This window comes from Lissotriton vulgaris, chromosome 6 (genome assembly GCF_964263255.1).
Source record: "Lissotriton vulgaris chromosome 6, aLisVul1.2, whole genome shotgun sequence".
NCBI lineage: Eukaryota > Metazoa > Chordata > Amphibia > Caudata > Salamandridae > Lissotriton > Lissotriton vulgaris.
The window spans coordinates 853,426,121-853,445,822 of record NC_141694.1 but is presented as its reverse complement, the minus strand read 5'-3'; positions in this window follow the sequence as shown (position 1 = coordinate 853,445,822).

Sequence of the window (19,702 nt, the reverse complement as noted above, 5' to 3'; positions counted from 1 at the left end):
TGCCTTTTTGTACTGTGGATCCAGAATAGTGGCACAAATGTAATGTTGTTCTGTATGTATCTTTTGAAGCCTTTCATTGGCAACTAGGCGGCTTAATAAGTTCTCCCCCAACCGATATGGATCTTGCTTTCCAACATCATCTCTGAACGTTGAAGACACCGCCTTCAGTTGGTGCTCTAGCATGCACAACAATGGGATAGCTTTGCTCAAAGAACAGTCCTCCCTGTTGACTTCACGCGTGAAGATCTCAAAAGGACGAAGCATGTCTGTCAGGCTTTTAACTAGCTGCCATTCCTCCAACTCTAGCCTCAGGTCAATAGAACCTACTGTAAAGATATAGTCATTGATTACCATGCACTGCTCAAACAGACGCTCAAGCATGTAAAAGGTTGAGTTCCAACGTGTTGCCACCTCCTGGATGAGTCCTTTGAATGGCACTTTACGTACATGTTGAATGCTCCTCAGCTGCTTCCGGGCCTTAAAAGAATGGCTGAAATGTGTGCAGATTCTTCGGCAGGTAGACAGTAACTTTTTGACTTGGCTTTCAGTTTTCAAGAAATCTTGAAAAACCAGGTTTATACAGTGCGCCAAACACGGCACTCTGAAATATTCACCATCCTGCATGGCCTTAACTATATTACTGCCATTATCCGTGGAAACATAACCAACCATGCGATTTCTTGGTTTCAGCCATTCAGAGACCTTACTGTTAAACTCATCCAAAATGTTTTTTGCAGTATGAGTTTTCTCCATGGCAAGCATGGCTAATGTTGCATGTGTCCGAGAAGCTTGAAAAACTGTTTCCAGGTCAACAACTGCACTTGACTTGTCTCTAACCCCTGCAAAAGACCCTGCAAAAGAGACCCAGTGTGCAGTGATGCACATGTAATCAAGAGCTTGGCAACTGGTCCACATGTCTGTTGTCAAGTAAATAGTGTGAACAGCACTCTTCTGCAAAGCTGCCCCAATCACCTCCAGCACATCTTGATGTAGTGCTGGTACCACATCTCTATCAAAATAGGACCGGCTAGGAACCTTCCATTTAGGGCAGACTGTTGCCACTAATTCTAGAAATCCCACCCCTTCCACGAAAGAAAAAGGGAGAAGGTCTAGCGCTAGCATTTTAGCCAGCTTTGCGTTATACAGACGTACCGTTGGGTGGTTGCGTTTAAATGGCACCTCCGACCACAACATTGTGCGAATGGTGGGCTGGATCATTTTACGTGATGATGATGATGACATCTTCAAACCAGTTAGACCCATTGATGTAGTTTTTTGCATTGGTGTCTCTCCAACACTCTTAGTGTGCCTCATAGATGTTGCAGGGGTAGAGGGTGTGAGCGATACCACTGCAGTGCTGCTGCCAGTGGTACTGGGTGTACCAGAAAAAATGCCTGTCGCTTCTTCACTTCCCCCCTGCACGATCAGATTCTCGTCATCATCAGATACAATATCAAGGGATACATTTGGATTTGTTTTTCTTTTGGCTTCCTCGATCTTCCTCATGTGTGCTTCCCAAATGAGAGTCTGCTGTTGCTTGAGATGACCTCTCTTGCCTCCGGTACCATAGTTGGAACCAAGCTTACCCCGACTAACGCATGCTTTACAAATTGAAAAAACAACCATGTTTTCCGCCTTTGCGCTAACAGTAAAGAAGTCCCAAACTGGGGGCTGGTGATGTCTGCTGAAGGTGGAGGGGCTACTTTGACTTGCAATGCCAGATGAAGTGGAGGATGGGCATGGCTGACTTCGTTTCTGTTATTCACTTACAGCACCACTACTTGAGGTCGAGCTGGATGGAGGTCCATGCCGGCCCTTGTGACTAAAAAATATGGAAGCTGTGGGTCGTGTTGGTGTTGTAGTTAACGGTGGTGGTACCAGTGCCATGCCGCACATATCCAGCTCAGCATCCATTTGGGATAGGGTGAAAATGTCTGTCTGCTGCATGCCTGCTGGGGCTGGAGTGACGACTGTGATGACTGGGTCATCGTCAGACTGTTCAGCAGCAGAAGACACCACTTGTTCGTCGTCATCAGCCATAAGTTGAAGCTTTGCGGGAGCCTTCCTTTTAGGCTTAGCTACCTTTGTCGACACATCATGGCGTGCCTCACTCTCAGACTGCATTTGTGGGTTCCAATCAGGATCAAGGTCATCAGCAGGAAGGGGGCTTGAAGAAGAACTTGTAGTAGTAGTAGCCCTCCTTGACCTTTTTCTTGCTGGGGATCTGGAAGACAATGAATCATCATCAGGAGGAGTGGCTTCCTCGGGTGATACCTCCTCTTGAATAGCAATTTCCTGATGTGCCCCTACTTCTGGAGGACCAAGCATTGTAGGCAGTTCTGCCTCTCCATGAACCGCTAGTCGCACCTCTCCATGCACCTGTCCATGCGCCTCTCCATACGGCTCTCCTTGCGGCTGTACTTGCGCCTCTACTTGCGCCTCTCCTTGCGGCTGTACTTGTGCCTCTCCTTGCCCATGTACTTGCGCTTGTATTACTTGCACCTGTGTTTGTGGATGTGGTTGTTGAACACTAGTCAGCTGAGTTACACCCGGTGTTGATTGGATGGTACTTTCTTGTGATGAGCCAAGATCACTGGTCGATGGTGATTCAACAACCAAAGTGGCTGCCGCAGCAGCACTCATGGTGGTCTTGGACCTAACTTGGCGTGGTGGCACTGAGCCCAATGAAGTGGAGGTGCTGCTTCCAGCTTAGTCCCCGGCGGACACCGCTGCCCCCCACCACATGGCCAGGCCCTGCCTGTACCAGGCCTCAAAATGGCCCCCACCCACATGGCCAGGCCCCAACAACACCCCAAAAAGTCGAAAAACACTCAAAAATCACCACAATCCCATGCCATCCACGCCCTCAATGATGTTTCAATTCAAGACACCCCACAGAAAGACTAGGTCCATGCACCACTGAGTACCGCTGGGCATAATGGTTGAAAGCAAGGCAAACTGGGTGCAGGCTTGAGCACACTGCCTGGCTTCAAAATGGCCCCTTGACCCCCACCACATGGCCAGGCCCTGCCTGTACCAGGCCTCAAAATGCCCCCCACCCACATGGCCAGGTCCCAACAACACCCCAAAAAGTCGAAAAACACTCAAAAATCACCACAATCCCATGCCATCCATGCCCTCAATGATGTTTAAATTCAAGACACCCCACAGAAAGACTAGGCCCATGCACCACTGAGTACCCCTTGGCATAATGGTTGAAAGCAAGGCAAACTGGGTGCAGGCTTGAGCACACTGCCTGGCTTCAAAATGGCCCCTTGACCCCCACCACATTGCCAGGCCCTGCCTGTACCAGGCCTCAAAATGCCCCCCACCCACATGGCCAGGTCCCAACAACACCCCAAAAAGTCGAAAAACACTCAAAAATCACCACAATCCCATGCCATCCATGCCCTCAATGATGTTTAAATTCCAGACACCCCATAGAAAGACTAGGCTCATGCACCACTGAGTACCCCTGGGCATAATGGTTGAAAACAAGGCAAACTGGGTGCAGGCCTGAGCACACTGCCTGGCTTAAAAATGGCCCATTGACCACCACCACATGGCCAGGACCTGCCTGTACCAGGCCTCAAGATGGCCCCCACCCACATGGCCAGGCCCCAACAACACCCCAAAAAATCGAAAAACACTAAAAAATCACCACAATCCAATGCCATCCATGCCCTCAATGATGTTTAACTTCAAGACACCAAACAGAAAGACTAGGTCCATGCACCACTGAGTACCCCTGGGCATAATTGTTGAAAGGAAGGCAAACTGTGTGCAGGCCTGAGCACACTGCCTGGCTTAAAAATGGCCCCTTGACCCCCACCACATGGCCAGGCCCTGCCTGTACCAGGCCTCAAGATGGCCCCCATCCACATGGCCAAGCCCCAACAACACCCCAAAAAGTCAAAAAACACTCAAAAATCACCACAATCCCATGCCATCCATGCCCTCAATGATGTTTAAATTCAAGACACCCCACAGAAAGACTAGGCCCATGCACCACTGAGTACCCCTGGGCATAATGGTTGAAAGCAAGGCAAACTAGGTGCAGGCCTGAGCCCACTGCCTGGCTTAAAAATGGCCCCTTGACCCCCACCACATGGCCAGGCCCTGCCTGTACCAGGCCTCAAGATGGCCCCCACCCACATGGCCAGGCCCCAACAACACCCCAAAAAGTCGAAAAACACTCAAAAATCACCACAATCCCATGCCATCCATGCCCTCAATGATGTTTAAATTCACAACACCCCAGAGAAAGACTAGGCCCATGCACCACTCACTACACCTGGGCCTACTGGCTAGTGAGGCTTTACAGGCGCCCCAAAATTTTTAAAAACTCAAAATATAACAGTGAGCTAAAATTTCAGGACATAAATGAGAATTAAGTTAAAAAACAAATCACAGAAACAGTTGTATCATGCACCCATGACTAACCCTGGGCCTTCTGGATAGTGTGGCTACCCACCACAATATATATTTTGTTAAAGTTGTGAAAAAAGTTTTAGAACTTTAGTTGCCTCAACTGCAAGGCCCCAAACAAACAACCCCAACTTATTTGTAAAATCTCAAGTCCAAAAGTGATCCAAACTCCAAAGTCCAAAAAGTCCTCAAATACAAATCCAGCAGCAGTCACTGAAAGTAAATCGTTCCGACAGAGAGCCTTCGCTTCCACCGTAATCCGTAATTCAGGCACTTCGAATTACGGATTACGGTGGAAGCGAGGGCTCTCTGGACTTACTTTCTGTCGGAACGATTTATCATGATCGACCGGACAGGTCGCCATCGCATTTTTTCCTCGAATAAAACTTCAGAGTTGGATACCAAGAGGACACCTTAAGAAACGTTAGGTTGTCTCGAACTCTCACAAACCCAGTTTCCAACCCGTGGCAAGATCTCTTTTTTTTTTTTTTAAATATTTTTATTAATGAGATGGATTAGAATACAAAAAGAACACATACATACACAGGTATAAATTAACAACTGGGTAAAAACATAGAAATATGCACAGAGATTTTTTAAAAGAAAAAGATCAACATGCCCGGAGGATTAAAAAGGGTCAATATCCAACTACACATTAACTTCTTATTATTAATCTTACATATACTCCATGTCATCCTCTTGATTCCCTCCATTTCCTAAGAGGTGCCCAAATTTTTTCCCCTAGATTTTTCTTCTTTGGTCCCTTAAAATTATATAAACAATCCTCAATATTATGAATCCCTAACAATCTAGTTAGCCATATCTGGAATGAAGGTGCTATTGGATCTTTCCAGGCTGCCGCTATTAAAATTCTTAATACTGCAACACACAAGAATACAAAGGCTTCCACATCCTGGGTAATATTAGAATTCTCTTCCCTGCCCATTAACACAGTCGTTGGGGATAGAAGGATTTGGCCCTCTAGCAGCCCCGATAAAAACTTTTCCATTTCAGTTAAAACCGGTTTTAGATTTGAGCAGGAATAAAACATATGAATTAAATCTGCTGGGCCTTGATCACATCTCGGACATCTGTCCGTGTCCCTTTTTCCCCACTGATATAATTTCGCAGGTGTGTAATATAAATTAAAAATCATCTTATAATGTTGGGCTTTTAGGTTAGTTGCTCTTAAAATTTTCTTATTCAATGCTAATACATAATCCATATCCACATTTGGATCCCCGATTTTAGTAGCCCAGGCAGTTTCCACATGTACAACATCATCTTCCATGGCCTGTAGCATGAAGCTATAGCCTATTTTGATCTTCCTGCCCCCATTTCTTACATACTGAACAATCGGATTCACCTCCTGAATAAAAATCTTGGGTCTAATGGATTTCACCGATTGTTCTACCTGGTTGTACAGCATCCAGTGATTCGCGGAGATACCAAACTTTTGTTGTAAGGTCTCAAATCCCAACATCCCTTCTTTATTCATAACATCCCCCAGATAATGAATGCCCAACCTTTTCCATAGAACACTATTTCTATTCTGTCCCAAATGTATGAATGGGGTTGACTCCCACAGGTCTAAAGTTCCGTTAATTTTCGGGATTTTAAAAAATTTCAACATTAAATTCCAAACCCCCCATACACCTAACATCACCTTACTTTTACTCCTCTTAAAGAATTTAGCGCTCACTTCCCGGGTTAAAATTCCATTGGCTTTTTCACCAGCTACCAATTCATATATTGTGGGGACCCTAGAAGGATCATCAGTTATATTAAAACATAGTAAGTGTTTCATATTTAACAATAAACAAACCCAATGATATAATCTTAGATTAGGAGCTGCTAGGCCTCCTCTCTCTAATGGTAATGACAATTTAGCCAGTGATCTTCTAACTTTCCCGTATTGCCACAAAAATCTTGAAAAGACTGAGTCCATTTTTTTCATCAGAAATTCATCAATTAACAACGGGATAGCCCGGAATAAATACAACAATTTTGGAAACATTGTCATCTTGAGCACATTAACTCGTCCAATCAGGGAGAGATGTAAAATATCAATCCTCTTTAGTTCTTTCTCAATCTCGGCTAAGACTGGTAGATAATTTTCCTGAGTTATTTTACCCACATCCGCATTAATTTTCACTCCTAAATAGATTGCCGCATCAACATATCTTTGATCTTTTTTCGAAATATTCTTTGTACAGATTATTATTGTTTTATCAGTATTAAGTTTATATCCTGAATATATACCAAACTGCTGAGCCAAATTATTTAATTCTAGTATTGCAGTGTCCGGTTTGTCTGTCACTATTGCTAGGTCATCTGCATATGCTAAAATCTTGGTAGCATGACCCTGAGATATCACCGGGGAAATCCTCTCCATCTCCACAATTTTCCTAATCAGAGGATCTATGTAAAGAGCAAACAAAATGGGTGAGCATGGGCAGCCCTGGCGTGTGCCCCTTTTAATCGATATCTCCTCTGATTGGAGCCCCATGGTGGTGATTCTAGCCACCGGATTCTCATACATAGCCCTAATACCCTTCCTACAGTTTTCTCCAAACCCCCTTTTCTCCAACACCTCCCACATAAAATTCCAAACGACCCGATCAAACGCCTTCTCGGCGTCCAATAAGATCATGGCCATATCACTCCCAGCAGCAGTAACGGCATCAAATAACGAAATAGCCCTAGCTGTATGTTCGGTGGTACCTCGCCCTGGAACAAACCCATGCTGCCAGGGTGACACCAGATGACCTATAATTCCTCCTAGTCTCTTAGCCCAAACCTTTGAATAAAGTTTCGCATCTGTATTTATCAAAGAAATTGGCCTATAAGACCCAGGATTATCCTCTGGTTTCCCCTTTTTGTGAAATACCACAATATTAGTCTGCTTCCACGTATCTGGGATAACCCCTGAACATATAACCCCGTTAAAAAGATCCACAAGAACTGGGAGAATTTCTTCACTCAGAGCCTTGTAAACCTCAATCGGAATTCCATCCGGGCCAGCTGCTTTACCCAATGTCAGTTCACTTAAAGCATTCATTATCTCCTCGCTTGTTATGCTTCCTTCCAATCGATCTCTATCATCATCCCCAACCCTAGGTGTTATAGGAAATTGATCTTGTCTATGGGACATCCCCCCTGGCTCATGATCATAGAGCTTTTGATAAAACTCTTGAAATACCTGTATTATGGATTTTGGGTCATTGTACTCTCTCCCATTAAATTTCATCTTACTGATTTTATTTCTGTTCTGATCTTGTCTTATGCGCAGTGCTAATGCTCTCCCAGCTTGCTCCCCTGTCTCATAACGCCTCGCTCTTTGTGTCTGAAAATCACAGATCTCCTTTTGGGTAATTACTTTTAAGAGGTCCCCCTTAATCCTGGCCATATTTCTCATGGTCTCACTACTATCCTTACCAGTTATTATTTCATCGATATGGTATCTCTCTATCTCTGCCAAATCTGCTGTCAATTTATCTGTCTTACTTTTATCCTCTTTCCTGATTCTCGATGAACAACTAATCGTCTCCCCCCTTAATGCTGCTTTGAACGACTCCCAAACACCATTCCTGGAGGCGCTATATCTGTTACAGTCAAAATATTCTTTTGTCCAACTTTTCATATGTTTTAGGTATCTTTCATCATTTAGTAACTTTCTCTCAAAAGTCCATCTGGATATTTTCCTATCAATACTGGGCACTTTATATTCAAGTATCAGAGGATTGTGATCAGAGATTACCCTCGGTAATTTCTGAATATTTACCTTGCCTAGCTCCTCTTGTGAAATAAAAAAATAATCTAGCTTGGAATACTTTTGTGCTGGGTGAGAGAAATACGTATAGCCCGGAACACCTGGCATCTTTTCCCCCCATACATCAAGCAGACCGTGGGATTGTAACATGGAACTGATCGCTGTCTTAACTTTACGTTTGCGCCCTGTAAAAGTAGTCCCCAGTTGCCAATCCCCAGAGATATTCATGTCCCCACATACTATCATTGGGGTTGTCCAATTAGCCAATTCCTCCTCTAACTTATCAAACATCATAGGATCATCCTCATTTGGGCCGTATATTACACATAATGTAAACCCCTTACTCATTTCCGCTATAATCCATCTACCCGAGCCATCCGTTTTTATACGTTTAGCACCACCCAGATAATTCTTAGCTAATATAGCCACTCCTCTTGTCATTGTTGTCTGGGTGGAGCATCCAATCAATGTAAACCCATACATTTCTAAGACCTTCCTATTATTCCAAGGGATATGGGTTTCCTGGACACAAACTATATCCATGTTATTCGATCTCACCAGATGGCTCATTCTCTGCCGTTTCTTCCAGTCATTTAACCCCCCAGCGTTTATACTACATATTCTAATGTCTGGCATACTGTACAAATTTACCTTTCCCACAAAAGTTCACACCCAGATACCTGTTATCAACTTGAGAACTATTCCTTTCCATCTCAGAATTTTTTTTCCTTATTTTCACCCCCCCTTCCCTCCCCACCCCCACCCACTCCTCCCTCTGCACTCTCACCCTCCCCCACCAAGGCTCCAATATGGGGCCTCCCCTCACCCCCCCCGCTAGACTAGAGGCGCTCAGACCTTAGGTCTGTGCATATGATGGTTGCAGCTTAGTGTGAGGAGAAGAGAAGAGATCAAACTTCACCCTTTTATACTTTCCCCCCCTTTTTTTTTTTTTTAACTATTTCACCATTTTCCCCCTTTTCACCACTCAGTGAAAACATCTCACCCAAAAGTTGAGCACTCCCCCTAAAAATATCTCAATAATTCATTATGCAATTTTCCTAGTACAGTTCATCATTTCCAATACTCCACCTATACTCCACCTATAGCTGCAAGAACTCTTTGGCTTTAATCTCTGAGGAGAAATAAAATACTTTCCCCCCCTGGATTACTTTCAGCTGGGCTGGGTTAATCAGATACGCCTGCATACCCTTGTCCTGAAAAGGTTTTATCATTTGCCGCAACCTCCACCGCCTCTCGACTGTACTGTGACAAAAATCCGGACGGACAAAAAAAGTATACTCATCAACTGTTCTTTTTTTGTCGGGTCTTGCCCTCTCAGAGATTGCTTGTCTAAGGTTGAAGTTACCCAAAAAAATTAAAATCGCCCTAGGTTTCTCACCCTCTTTAGCCTTTTTGTAAATATTGGACGGGGTGCGATGTGCTCTCTGGATTTCCCTATCGAAATCCCAATCTTTCAGTTCTATGAAGGCGGACGAAAACAATTTAACAATGAAACCTCTCATATCACCCCCCTCAGCCCCTTCCGGAATTCCCAGGACACGCAGATTATTTTGCCTTGACCTATTCTCTAACGACTCCAGTTTCCATTGGATGTCCGTAAGATTTTTCTCCTGAGTGTCAACTTTATCAACTGCTGCTGCAGCATCCGCTTCTGTAGATACCACCCTCTCTTCCAAATTGGTGACTCGTTCACCCAAGTTCACACAAGCCTTGGTAAGTTTTCTCACCACCCCTTGCATTTTTCTAACCGCCGCTTGCGATCTCCGGCTTTCTTGCCGTGCTTCTTCCCTGTGGGCCAGTATCTCCTGATGAATGACCTCCAAGAGTGACATTTGTGCAGAGTCTCCTTCTACGTTTCCTGCTGAGGCATTTGGTTGTGATAAATCTTTGCTTTGATTAGAGGCTTTCCCTCTCCCCACCACTTTTACTGCTGTGTTAGGGGGGCTACTTTCGTCAAGATCTAAATCACTACCAGTCTCTATGTCACTGGTTTCCTGTCCCGAACTGTCTTCTCCCTCCTCCGACCATTCACCGCCTTCAGAAACTGAAAAAAAAGCCTCACTCAATGCCTCTTTTTTACTGCAGCTACTTCCCCCAGTATTGTCTACAAAAATTTTTTCTACGGCAGGGAGAAGTATATTACTATCCCCCAACTGAGCTCCTACTGTCAACCCCAATTGCTGCTCGACTTCACCTTCACCAGTTATTGCTGTATTTGTGTATGGTTGATCGGCAAGTTCTTTCAATATAGTGCCTGGTGATTCCTCCTCATTACCAACAACAGCCAGGGACGCAGAGGTAGCAGGGTCAGCCTGTATGTTATCTTCCCTTTGTTCTTTTATGTCTTTGGTTTTATTCAGTTTGTGAAAAATATCCGAAATAGGGATAGTTCCTGCATTATCCGGATTTCCTTTGCCAAAGCCCTGCTGTACTGATTTTTTAACTTGAGGGGATCCTTGCTTTTTTTTCCCCTTACTGCCATCCATGTCCGATGCCTTCGCTAACTCCGCTGCTGCCTTCCTCCTAGCAGCCGCTTTCGCACTGGCACTCTGCTTTGGAGCCATTATTTCCCTCCGCCTCTCCTCTGGCCCAAATGCCTCCTTACCGGATGGGAGATCTCCGCTTTCAACTGTCTCCGTCTCCGCCTCACACTGCAGAGCTCCGATGCCCTCCAGAGTGCTCTTTGTCCGCCTCCTTTCGCCGCTCGGTAAACTCGAAACTGCCTTCCCTCGTTTCTCGCAGAGTTTCCTTTTCTGCCGAGTTCGCCGCCTCCTAGCCAAACTCCGCGAGGCTTCCAGGCTGTGTACAAGCTCCGTGAGCTCCGTGAGCTCCGCCGCCTCCGCTTGTTGTCTGATGTCAGCTCCGCCTCTGAACCTCCGTGTCAGCTGCGCGATCTCAAGGAGCAGCCGCTTCAGCGGCAAACTGCAGGTCAGTTTCATCCAGCCACGCTTCTACCAAACAACCTTCTTTTCCGCCGGTCGCCTTTAGCAGAGCGTTTTCGAATACTCGAACTTCAGCTATCCTTCCAATTCCAATTTGATGAGGAAACACGGGGCCTTACTCCACCATATCTCTCCTCCTCACACGAGCTGCTTGCCGACCGTCTCACACGGTCGCCATCTTGCCTCCCCAACCCGTGGCAAGATCTCAATAGAGCTAGCACACAAACACAGTATATCCGTACTATTTACAGCTTGCGTGATGATCAGTCATGCTTGAACATTTGAGTATATTCCCTCAACTTCTTTGAGCAAGCAACTTGGTGTTAGGAGCTGTTTTGGAGCTTTTCCATTGAGGATTCATTTGGAAATAGTCTCATTAAAAAAATAAGCCCTGAATAAGTCCCTTGTGGACGAAACGCATCGGCTGTTTGGTGTTCATTATTGAAAATAAAGAAAGACAAGAAAACATCATCTTTTGTGATTGATTATATTGATAAATATTATTCCTTGAAGTATCTAGTGGTGCACCTTTGCGGTTGTTTAGTTGAATTTAGTTCCCTAGGGAATAGGCACAGTTATGGTGGGTGCCAGACAGTGTGCACACAAATCCCAATTGGAACTTGAGGGGAAGAGAAACATTTGGGGAGAAAGGAAGTCAGGTGCTGACAACAAGAAGGGTTCACCGTTAGGCTTTTGTTATTTACTTTGTATTTTATTAATACTATTCATTTTAGCTCTCTCATTGCTTGATGCAGTTGGTGCTGCCTAGCGGCAATGTAGACATGCTTGTGCCATGGTGCAAGGGTGCCTTTTTGGTGCCTGCATATTTTGTTTCCTGAAATAATTTCCTTAATGCAACAATATTATCATCTGAGTCTTTTTTCTGTTGTATGTGTACTGCAGAATGCATTAAACATGCAAAGAGAACATACAAATGACTAATTAAGAGTTTTCTACTTGGTAAGCCAGCCTCAGGATGTAGCAGCATTTAATTGCAAGCACACGTTTATAAGTGGTGCTACACATGGAATTAACTTCAAATCCTTATGTAAATACATGAGAATTCCCACGGAAACACAGATAATGCATACCAGAGACAAGGTAACGCAAAGCAACACTATGCGTTGCATAACTTTGGTGAATCAAGGCCATAGAAAGGCACTTACATAACAGTTTGCGTGGATCACTTAACAAAAATGAAAAATCACCATTTATACTTCCAAACATATTTATCGCAGCTCAACACAATAATATGTCAGGGACAGGATTTAGAATGTTTCCTCCTTGGACCACACTAATGCAGGGCATATCCTTCTCCTGACAGGATCCTATGTGGTTATTAGGCAAACAATTGCTGTTTCTACTGACTCTTGCTCCTCTATTAATATAATATTGTGCATGTGGTTACATTACACTGCAGTGAGCACAACACAACTTGGGGACCTGTTTGTCAATTTAGCTCTAATAGTCCAATAAACTAATAAGTGGCAATATAAGACAATTATTCATTTATTTATTCAAAAAAATAAGTTATACACAGATCTCTCAGTATATAAAATGATAACGTATTCATAATATTGAAAGCTGTCAATCCTTCTAAACTAAACAGAATCAAGTTCAAATATAGATGTAAATATAAATGTGTGGTTTAAACATGCTTGATCAAGGTAAGGTACACAATATTTCCTTTGTAGACCTCAAGGATGAAGTAGATATTTTTACACTAAAAAAATAAGACCACAGGTATTTGATTAAAAAAAGTCAAAGCATCAACATGTTGGGTCATACACAAAATACGACAAATAGGAAACAATCCATTTTCTAAGTAACAGCGCAAAAAAGCACACACGCCTCAGTATCTCTATCTACTAAACAGACTGTGCAATGATTAGTTTGAAAACACATAATTCGTTGACTATTTGCACTTAAAGGTTTGAAGTAGTAAGATACCATATCAAAATATTAAGTATTGTCTTCTGGGCAGCAATGATAGGATGTCTAACAGAACTGCAAAATGTGGAGAACCTCAGTAGTTAAGGACCCATTTTTCAGATTCATTCATCGAACATCTACTACATATCCTCAATATGTTTTTTTACTAAATTCTAGAGGCCCTTGTTATGAACAATGGCTTGTCCCATAAATCAGTTAACCCTGATTTATTTAACAGAGGCCAGCCATGGGATTACCCTATGTGGTCAAGGGTGAGTAATTCTACTAAACTCTTTCTACTCAAAACTCCTTACCCTCTCCATGATAAAGCTACCCAGCCTCAAATTATGTCTAAAACATTTATGTGTGTTAAAATACATATATTTAGATTTAGTCAGGTTAATTTTTAGCCCTCTACACAGGAAGAAGGAAAGCTGTCCAGCAAAGCCTGGAGTTAACACAGGGTACATCAATTCAGTAGCATTTCATGTGCATACAGTAAGGCTATAACCTTTTCTCCAGCTAAAAATGAGAAATTATTAATAAATGTTTCTAAATACTTCAGAATACCATTGATAAAAAAAGTGAAAACAATTGGAGCGAAGACTCATCCTTGTCTCATTCATTTGCCTACAACTATATTTTTAGTTACCTCCCAATTCATTCCCCATCTCACCTGGCCATAATTTACAGTTTATAATCTTATAAGGATGTCCTAATATAGGGTCGGAAACACCCAATTCTCTTAGGATTTGCCAAACTTTTAATCTAGGTATAACTTCAAATATAGATTGTAAATCAATAAAAGCTTTATAGAGGTGACCCCACTGCAAAACCACATGCTTCCCAAGATTAACTAAAATATGAAAATGCTGGTCAACAGTACTTACTCTACATCCAAAACCTGCTTGAAAATGTGCTGAAGACTCATTACTCTCCATATATTCATGTAATTTACCAAGAATATGTCTACAAAAGATTTTTAGAAAAATGTTGATAAGGCTATTCGGCCTATAATTAGCAGGATTACCCTTACACCTCTTTTTATATTTTGTAATGAACACAGCCCCATGCCAAGTCTCTGGGATTTCTGCGCCCATAACAAAAGCATTTGACAAAACATTTATATACAGAGCCACATTCAATGGCTCAGAAAGGAACAGGCTTCCTGGCATTTTGTCTAGGCTTGGTACCTCTTCAGGCTTCATTTTACTGATGACAGCTAGAATATTATCTAATGTGAATTCAAGTTCCACAAATTCGGAAGTAGGGATAGTTATGTTTACCTTTTTGCTAATGTGGACATCAGCCAGATTGCCTGAATATAACTGTTCAGCCACTGGCATAACAATAGTTGAAGGGGACCCCCTTCAAGATACATGAAGGAGCCCCCACTTTGTATTTAATATGGAGCTCTCAGGCCTGAGTACTGCGCTAAGGGGACCCCCTGCAGCTCGGGCTCCCACACACGCCGGGGGCTGTGGGGGCCAGTGTTACGCCACTGTGTTCAACGTGATTTACCTACCACACATGGGACTGAATGTATATTTCAATGATATCATTTATTCCAGAATTTCCATGGAATTCTAAGCTCCAGAATTCCCTAGTATCATTGTGTTTCAGTGCATCTAGCAGGTCCTACTAGTCCTTCCACTGAGCAGAGGATTCCCACAGTTTTCATGTCTGGATGACATCTATAAGTGAGGAATTAATTCCCTCAAAGCACACCACCAGAAGGGGTAAAAGGAAATTGCAAAACGATCAATGGTTTACGAAAGATCTAGCGCAACAACATCTCCATTGTAAGCAACTAGAACGTAGATGGAGAAGGTGAAGGACTGGGTTTTTCTAAGACCCAGCGGTGCCAGGGGACAACACCTGAAACCTTCGTGGGTTACCTGTTCCGGCATACAAATGACAGAGACACGGGACACTTCCTTCGGCGTCAAAGATTCGAGGTTTATTTACTGCAGGGAACACAGAAGTCACGAGAAGTACATAGCATGTAGGTTCTAGGAGACTGCTTCAAATTGTATCTGTGGATCGCTCCTTTTATACAGTTTTCATCATAGAACAACATGGCAAACAAAAGGTTACAACCCAGTTCCCACAGTAAATTTCATAGGGGGTCGCTTTCATGTATTCAAGGTCCCGGAACATAATTACAGTAGCCTCGCTGGTTCCCAACTGTAAAAGTACATCTTCTCACCATTAGTGCATTCCATTCCGGCTGTAAACGAGTCAAGGAAGAGTCAGAAACAGGTGTAGAGGAAGACAAAGATAATCAACAGACTGAAAAGAGTGTAAGGGGGTGATATCGGAAACACGATTGCAGGGATCAAAGGAGACGTGCCTAATGAATGCACGGCTGCAACAATAGACCGGCACGGCAAGATGAGCCTCGAGCGGGGCCATCTGCCTTGCAGTGTCATCCCCCTCATCATAAAGACACCCTCAAAGGAACACGTGTCTTCCGCAAGAGTTTGGGAATCCCAGGGTCACGAAGCGGACAGTGTCCGTTCGCTGGCTACTTGAGGGCAAGAAACAAAATGGATGCCGTATCTAAAATGGAACCCGTGGGTTCAGATAAAGAACCCCACGAAACAGACGAACGGTTTAGGTTAGCATAGCGAAAACGCGTACACCCACTAAACTCGTCATTTGCGGTTCATAGATACCAGACTCGACCATATTCGAACGAGTCGAAAACACCACTTACAATTGTCACGGAACCTCAGACGCTCCTTTTGCCCTCATGTAGGCAAGCACTAGTCGAAATCAGAATCGATCTCGATATTCATCAGACCATCCAGATGTTGTTGCAACATCATTCTATTCATCAATGCTTCCTTGGTAACAGGTGGCCGTCTTATACACGTTGTGGCGCAGAGGCCACATAAAGCAGGACCACACTGTACACAAAGACAACACGTGAACAAAAATGCTACAACAACTCCAATGATCATCAGAATTTTCCAACCCCACGTCGACATCAGGCCCCAAAACCACCCTAGTAGCGTCCAATCACCTACGTCCACGTGTATGGACTCAGAGATCTTATGCAACTTCGAAATGGCTTGATAGACAGTTGGAGCGTTATCAGGAATGAAAATGCAGCAACTCGAATGGATCACCTTACATACTCCACCTCTATCTGCAAGGACAACGTCTAAAACCATACGGTTTTGTAACGTCATAAGCCTGTCCGCCTGAAGCTCTGCTGTAATGTTACCAAGACGATTTACAAAAAGGGGGTGGTGATGAACAGAGTGTCTGAGTTAAACAGAGCACTCTTACCCAGTCCAAAGATCAGGGCTTGATCCATCACCGTTATTTATCTCACTGCCCCATCCCAGCTTAGAACCTGGCTATATGCAAATCAGTCTGTCCCTGGCCCAGTGCATCATGGGAACAGGGCAGACTAAACTACCAAGCCAATTCTTCACCAGAAAGGAGACAAGCTACCGGGGACCGGTTTCTGGCATTTCAGCCTTCTTCGGCCCGGCTTGCTTGAATCCTGATGGAGTAGTGAGAAAGGGACTCATGTCTGAGTATACCCTGCCACACCTATAGTGGCCAAAAACGATTTACAAAAAGGGGGTGGTGATGAACAGAGTGTCTGAGTTAAACAGACCACTCTTACCCAGTCCAAAGATCAGGGCTTGATCCATCACCGTTATTTATCTCACTGCCCCATCCCAGCTTAGAACCTGGCTATATGCAAATCAGTCTGTCCCTGGCCCAGTGCATCATGGGAACAGGGCAGACTAAACTACCAAGCCAATTCTTCACCAGAAAGGAGACAAGCTACCGGGGACCGGTTTCTGGCATTTCAGCCTTCTTCGGCCCGGCTTGCTTGAATCCTGATGGAGCAGTGAGAAAGGGACTCATGTCTGAGTATACCCTGCCACACCTATAGTGGCCAAAAACGATTTACAAAAAGGGGGTGGTGATGAACAGAGTGTCTGAGTTAAACAGACCACTCTTACCCAGTCCAAAGATCAGGGCTTGATCCATCACCGTTATTTATCTCACTTCCCCATCCCAGCTTAGAACCTGGCTATATGCAAATCAGTCTGTCCCTGGCCCAGTGCATCATGGGAACAGGGCAGACTAAACTACCAAGCCAATTCTTCACCAGAAAGGAGACAAGCTACCGGGGACCGGTTTCTGGCATTTCAGCCTTCTTCGGCCCGGCTTGCTTGAATCCTGATGGAGCAGTGAGAAAGGGACTCATGTCTGAGTATACCCTGCCACAACTATAGTGGCCAAAAACGATTTACAAAAAGGGGGTGGTGATGAACAGAGTGTCTGAGTTAAACAGACCACTCTTACCCAGTCCAAAGATCAGGGCTTGATCCATCACCGTTATTTATCTCACTGCCCCATCCCAGCTTAGAACCTGGCTATATGCAAATCAGTCTGTCCCTGGCCCAGTGGCTGAAGACGGCTGTAATGCCAGAAACCGGTCCCCGGGAGCTTGTTTCCTTCCCAGTGTAAGAATTGGCTTTTGTAGTTTGGTTTGCCCTGTTCCCATCATGCACTGGGACAGGAACAGACTAATTTGCATACAGCCAGGTTCTGAAACTGGGATGGTGCAGTGAGCTAAAAAACGGTGTTGGATCTAGCCCTGATCTCTTGACTGGGTGAGAGCTTTCTGTTTAATTCAGAGACTCTGTCCCTCACCACCCCTTGTTGTAAATATTTTTGTCCACCCTAAGCGTGGAAGGGTATTCTCAGATGTGAGACCCTTGCTCATTGCACCATCAGGATTCAAGCAAACCGGGCCGAAGACGGCTGTAATGCCAGAAACCGGTCCCCGGGAGCTTGTTTCCTTCCCAGTGTAAGAATTGGCTTTTGTAGTTTGGTTTGCCCTGTTCCCATCATGCACTGGGACAGGAACAGACTAATTTGCATACAGCCAGGTTCTGAAACTGGGATGGTGCAGTGAGCTAAAAAACGGTGTTGGATCTAGCCCTGATCTCTTGACTGGGTGAGAGCTTTCTGTTTAATTCAGAGACTCTGTCCCTCACCACCCCTTGTTGTAAATATTTGTGTCCACCCTAAGCGTGGAAGGGTATTCTCAGATGTGAGACCCTTGCTCATTGCACCATCAGGATTCAAGCAAACCGGGCCGAAGACGGCTGTAATGCCAGAAACCGGTCCCCGGGAGCTTGTTTCCTTCCCAGTGTAAGAATTGGCTTTTGTAGTTTGGTTTGCCCTGTTCCCATCATGCACTGGGACAGGAACAGACTAATTTGCATACAGCCAGGTTCTGAAACTGGGATGGTGCAGTGAGCTAAAAAACGGTGTTGGATCTAGCCCTGATCTCTTGACTGGGTGAGAGCTTTCTGTTTAATTCAGAGACTCTGTCCCTCACCACCCCTTGTTGTAAATATGTAATGTTACCAAGGGCACTTGCAGTGATATTAGCAGTCGATTCCACCACTCGAGTCAACTGTCTCAGGTTCCTACTATTGATCATAGGTCCCCAAAATGGCAAGAAACCTTTAAAGAAGTCTCCTGCTTCTTGACCGGCAGTGTCCTCTTTGCTAATCACGCCTCTCACAATTCTGGTCTTGTGATAATCCGACCCAACAGTAAAGGTCGGCGGCAACAGATTTGCAATATAACAGGTGCCTGAGAAGTCACGAGGCAACCATGTATATGCGCGGTCGTAAGAAACAAAGTATGTACCCTTGGCAGTCAGAAGAACAGGGGAAGAGGCTGTTGGTAAAACATACGTTTCAGTACAGGCACTCCTCCCAAGCTGAGCTCGCGGACTTCGGCAAAGACCTTTTAGACAGAAATTACCGAGATGGGGTACGATCCAGATCGGAGACGAGCTTTTAAGCTGCCGATCACCCACTGACATGCTGTACTCAGCCTCACTCAGATCTCTGTATGCTCGCACCTCTTCCTCTGGGATAAGCGATGCGTCGAAGATATCCCTATCTAAATCGGCAATCGCTCTTGCCAAAGGCTTGTGGTACGGGCCAGGACCATGATCTGCAGTGCGTGGCTCTCGATGGGGGTAGGAATCTAGTGCGCTACGAAACATTGTTTGGAATGCTCGAGCTGAACCCTGGGAACTGTAAGGAAGGACCAAGTACAGAATTCCCTTATCCATGGTATGTGGCATTAAACCACACACCCAACAATTGGTAGTGTTCATCACCAACTGATGTTGATGAAGAAGCTGGACAAAAGAGTTATTCATAAATTCCGCACGTCTGACCTGCTCGTGTTGAGGTAAAAGATGAAAAGAATGGGGAGAAACAGTGGAAGTAGGTTTTCGTTCAGAGGAAAGAGTAGGTGAAGCAGAAGGCAATAACGATTGTATTCCAAAATATACTCCACCCACCAGTAACATGGAAATAGTTAGAAACAGTAGGAACACCTGAAACAGAAAGCATTTGGTACATACAACCCTGTGCAGTAACGATCTTTGCGCTTGAGTCCTCTCCACTTCCAACAACTTTGAGAATGCCATCCTCTAAAACCGTCCGCAACGTTCTTGACGCACTTCGTTCTGTGTAGCAATTGTCAATCCCCAGGAGTTCCTAGGAATCGACGGCCTCCGACCTAGTGTCAGAAACCTACTAAA